Here is a 5,704-nt window from a genome sequence, read left to right as displayed (position 1 = left end):
ACCAAGATTGTCTCAATGTTCTACTCACAATTTCATGGCTGGTTTTACAAAAAAAATATTACAATATTTCAGAGAACAAGAGCAAGCATAGGTTGTCATCATGACAACATGCACATCAGAGGTTGACATGAGACATAAATATCGACCAATCACAACATCCTAGCAGTAAAGCGTTTTAGCGAACTGTTTTAGGTTTGCCATCCTGGTAAACATGAAACGCAAAGAAACCCGCACAACGAAACATATTGGTTTACTGATTGGACGCCATTACTGGTTGATGTTCAACAGAAGTGTGCGCGGCGGGCCGACATTGTTACATATTAAAGAAGCCGTATTCGAAACATATACGTGCAAAGCACATAAGAATATATACCATCTCACTAGGAATTTGACGAGGAACGCGCCTATAAAGATTTTGTGTCGCCGCAGGACATGGCCTCGTATTTATGATGTTTCAAAGCTGAAAGATTGCGATGGTCTGGAAAGTTTGACCTTGAACCTGGCATAATGGGGTCACTAATTGATCTACCGGCATTAAAACTAGGGATAGTCGTCAAGATTTCGTTGAAAGCGGCTCACTAGTTCTTCCCGCTAAGCTCTATCTTCGTTAGTTTGGGAGCGCAGTGGGGGTCGCATCAACTATATTTATCAGTCCACGTTATGAAAAAGGCTAATTAGGGCGAGGGTGAATAAACAATTAAATAATAAACAAATCCTCTGATTGCTGTCTTTGAGCATATGAACTGACGCGAGGCGCAATGCCATTCTGCCATGGCAATCATGCAATGTCCAGGAAAACAAGTCGTCACATGTAAAATAGCGGTGTTTTAACATATTGAAGGCCTTCATTCGCAATTTACATACAGAAGCCGTTTTCACGAAGGATTGTGGTGCAAAACCTTCAAAAATTCTTTAAAAGTGTCTCAGCGTTTATTATCTAGCCACATGCCTTGTATCGGCGATTTTGGGCTAGAAATGTTTTGCTGAGATTTAGCTGCATGTTTGTAAGGAAGCATAATTTAATAAAAGTGGAGCTAGTTACCTGTAAACGAGACCATCTTTTTGTACGCTGGTATGATGCCAGATCCCTTCCCATGAAATTTTTCTAAAACTTACCAAAACATTTGGTGGCATCTCTGACCCAGACACGACAAAGCAACCTCTTATGTCCTTGTAGCGTCCCTGTCCGCAAGACTACTGAAACGGATGCTTGAGCCCAGGAGGCTATGCGCCCTAACCAAGACAAGACAAGACAGGCGTACCTGTTCGTGGGTATGCAGCATTTATGCAGCTTACTTACAGCAGTTACAGAGCTTGCTTTCAGTGCTTATAGGGCTTACAAGGCTCACATACCTCAATCTGATCCAAGATAAATGGTTCTCGAATGAAATTATCCTTCAAACGCGCCTTGCTCCACACAGTGCCCATGTAAACAATTTTTGGCACAGCCAGCATCCAACGCCCTCGACCGATTCACCTTACTGAGTGCGATGCCTAGTATTTTCTCATATTTGGGTGAACTAGAAGGATGGGCAAAAACATGTATATTATGGGTCTCGTTTAATAACACTCTTGTTCTCAGTGGGATAAACATGGTTCGCTCATTGCATACCAATGGAATTGCACTTGTGCAGACTATTTCGCGGCGCCCTATTCGAAGTTATTCAGGCATGCATAACACCAAATAAACGTCACAAAAATTCAACCGCCGCAATGACTATATTGTACTTAAGGTAAAAAAGCATACGGCTAAAGGAATATTCTTCCCTGGAGCACGTCAGGATTAATCGTCGCATCGGCAGACAACTCGTCAGCAATCGGAGCCGCCAATTGCATGCCTTGATCACGAATTGTGTCTTGTGATCCATAACACAAGCATTTGGGCACTATCAAACGGTGTAACGATGTAATGACATGGAGCAATTTTGAATGTGAACAAAATTTTGTAATATGGAGAATAAATGAGGTTTTCCATCGTATCTTATGCTTGCCTCAAAACGCTAAAATGTGGAACACTTCCTTTAGAGGGTGATACGATGGGAGCAGCACCCTTGTAAATGTTGGTATACTTTTAAATCCAAAAACGGCTCAAATTGACCCTAAAACACTGTTGGGCAATTTTTCCTTAGTACGTCGTCGCTTGATTACGTTCAGGAACGCTTTTATGACACCAGAGTCGCTGCTCACTAGTGGGCTGCGGAGTCAGTTGACTCTTGAGGTACCTCAAGCGCAGCAAGACAGCGTCGGTGTCTGCCTATGTCAGTTTGTGCAATTAACGGTATATGCTTGTGCTTTGGTCTTTTGTCGTGGTGTTCTTGCATATTTTATTTCCGTGATGGCATGTTTTTATTTGCATTTGCGTGCTCGGTTACGGCGCTATTCATATGCTATTTGATTCTCATTATGTCATGTGAGGTTCTGCTTATGTTTCTTATACCTGGCAGAACTGCCCGAGTTCCTGTGCTACGTATGACAAACGCTGTTCATGATTGAGGCGGCATGCAATCAGCGGCTTTAACTGAATGCTGACCAGCTGCTGTCTGCCGGCGCGACGGTCATGCTGAACTGCTCCAGACACGAACATTCTGACGGCCGCATCACTCTTGACCTCGAGAACAATATGGCCATCGAGATGGGAACTTTGTGCGACCTTTCTATGATGTCATAAATGCCTAGGTAATACGAATTAGGTGGCGCACAAGTTCGTCTGCACAAGTTCGCGTGCCTATAACACAGATCCAAGAAGATCTGAGGCTTTAAAAAGGGTGTATCTGCTAACTACAGGGAACGATGTTGAAAGTTATTGCCTCGGCTGAAAACCCCGTACAAAAGTGAAACAGTCCCAGTAGGTTTTTCACCCCAACTTGACAGGCGTCGCGGGTGAGGTTTACAGTTCTGATAAACCCATTGAGCGTCTTGGTTCAGTCAGCATATGACAGTTGCAGGCATACAGACCAATCGTCAACAATCGTCACTTGGAAATGGCAACCTTGCAAGCCCTTCCACTCTCGTACCTCGAGGAAGTGGACCCTGACCCATTTGCGGCGCGGATAGTTTGCTGACCCAGACTGGAAATCTCCCCCGTCCAGGGCGGGCAGCCTAGCCTTATCAATCCATTGGACTCGTAATCTTTAAAGCTTTCCAACGCCTCACTGCAAATAGGTGCAAACTCCGAACGTCAACAGTCATCATCTTGAAAGCACGATCGCGGAATTTCATCCATGTTTGGGACGGGCGCAGACGGGACAGGAGATGGGCCCAGACCCCTTTCGTTGAGGACGTCTCGCCGACCGTACATGAAGATCTTCCGCAGGCGGCGCGAAACAGGCCTTCTTTCCAGGTGCACGGAAAGACGTAACCTACCAGGAGTCCATAGTCCGAGCTACGAGGCCTCACCAGGACCTCGGCAGACGTCCCCTCCCCCCCCCCCCCCCCCCCCCCCCCCCAACCACCCCCCCCCCCCCCCACCGCCGCCTGCGGCCTTCAGCTGAGAGAATAGGCGCGGGACAGGGAGGGCCTTCGAGAGCGCGCTCTGTGCCCGGGAGACAGAGTTCTGAGGGGGCTCATCAGCCTCTGCAGGCGTTAGCCGAGCCCGGGTTCCTCACTTTCACAGTTCTCGTCGCCGTCACGTCTCTCCTCCGCCGGCCCCATTTTCGTTTACGTCACGCCTCCCCTGCACGGGCCTCGGGTCCATGGCTGTCGTCCCAAATCGCAGTGCACTTGAGGTCAGTTGCCACGACTACCACAGGTCAAAGCTGCTGTTTGCTGGGCGGGCGACAGCCACCGACAATGTCATCGATAAGTGGCGGACGGCGGTGGCGCTAATGGTTCGCGTCGCATTGACAACGACACAAAGATCGGCGTGGGTCGCGACCGCGTGCGTCACCCATTATGTCGCCTTCGTTAGGCCGGCCGAGCTCGACACGGGCCGTTGAGTCACTCGGGCGGGTGCCGTCGAGCCACTCTCCGTGTCGAGCGGGTGCCGTCAAGCCACTCTCCGTGTCGAGCGGGTGCCGTCGAGCCACTCTCCTTGTCGAGCGGGTGCCGTCGAGCCACTCTCCGTGTCGAGCGGGTGCCATCGAGCCACTCTTCGAGTCGAGTGGGGGCCGTCGAGCCACTCTCCGAGTCGAGCGGCGGCCGTCGAGCCTCTCTCTAAGTCGAGCGGACCGGCCTGTACCAGCCAGACTCTGCTGCAGCGGAGGGGACGGGGAGGGGAGACGGGGGAGTCCCAGTGGCGGCCAGACCAGTCACGGCCGTCTGTAGCCGTCCAGCCGGGACGAACTCGCCGCATCCTGCCGACCCCGCTCTGGAAGCTAAGAACCGATACCCGGTCGGCCGAGCGAACTCGTTCTCGGACCTACGTCAAGCCGCGGTACGCCGGCAAACGTGTATGGTAATGCCGGGAAGCTCGTTTGACGGTATGTGAATGCAATATACAAGATGGAAGTTGAGAATGCACTCAGCATGCGTCGTCCAACTCCCTGTTTTGGCTTTGTCGCTCGGTTGCTTCGGCATCAGAATATGATAGGCTTGCACAAACTTTGTGTTTGTTTTCTTGTCATGCGTGTACGATGTACGGTGTGATACAGCCCTTGTGCGCTACTACAGCTCAGGCGGCATTGCCCTGTAGCTCGGTCACGGGGTGTCGCACCCTGCCACGAGGTCATGTGTCACTGCCACTGATTCATGCTGCAGCTTCAGGAAACTGTGATCAATTGCCACCCGATCAGCTACGCCTCTGCAGGCATCCTCAGCACGACACAGTGGATTGCCTCACCGGCAGACGTGTCTCTGCATGTGTCTTTAACAGGTACCCCGGGCTCCACCACGGGGCGAGGCGCGATCAAGACTCCCCGAAATCGTTGTCGCTCGTGCGTGCTGGATGTAGCAACGGTCAACAGGTTTTAATGAGGATCCGTGCCTCGAAAGGAGCTTTCGATGGCCGCTATCCTTGTCGTCAGTTCATAAGCGTCCAGCCTGGCCTAAAAATCGAAGGCTTTATTCATGACGCCGAGGCGCTAGCCTCTAAATGTATCACTGCTTCTAGGCCAGCTCCCCAACATCACGTATCGTGCTTCAAGTAAGGCACTTGTGTCAACAATCGACATATGCTTAAAGCTCATGCGTATTGCTCACGTGTTTGACACTTTTTGCCTCTACATTATGGCCCAACTCATCGAATGTGCATTACACATGCACATGTACGCACACGTGGCAATTTAGGTCACGATCCACAGTTCAGAGATACAGGATTCAGTTTAAGCGGACATGACGCCCGAATTTGCTCGCCGCTGTCTTAAGCTCCACACGTGCGGATTAGGCATCTCAGAGTTGATCAGTGCATAGTTAAGCGCGCAGAGTTGAGGGGAGTATCCCAACTTTTTATGCTTTTCCCTTATTTATATATCAGACGCGGACGGTTTGATTAGTGATATCAGTTTTCTCGAAGTCCTTTTGAAGTAGCCGACCGTGCGGACGATATCCCATTTGCTTCCTTGCTCACCACTATGAAAGTAAGGCATTTTATTCGCCTTGCTTTTTCTAACATGTGCGTTCTGTGATGTTTCCAACATGCCAGTGTGTCAAAATATTTGTGTGATTAATGCTACGAAAGCTTGAAACACTCTGTAGACAAAATATATGCGAACATGAAGCTCTTATCCGGTGAATTCAACGAAACTTTATATAATGACCTTTATTTATC

Source organism: Pollicipes pollicipes, unplaced genomic scaffold (genome assembly GCF_011947565.3).
Source record: "Pollicipes pollicipes isolate AB1234 unplaced genomic scaffold, Ppol_2.1 Scaffold_7231;HRSCAF=8579_pilon_pilon_pilon, whole genome shotgun sequence".
Taxonomy (NCBI): domain Eukaryota; kingdom Metazoa; phylum Arthropoda; class Thecostraca; order Pollicipedomorpha; family Pollicipedidae; genus Pollicipes; species Pollicipes pollicipes.
The sequence above is the reverse complement of the archived record's forward strand: the minus strand, read 5'-3'. Positions refer to the sequence as shown.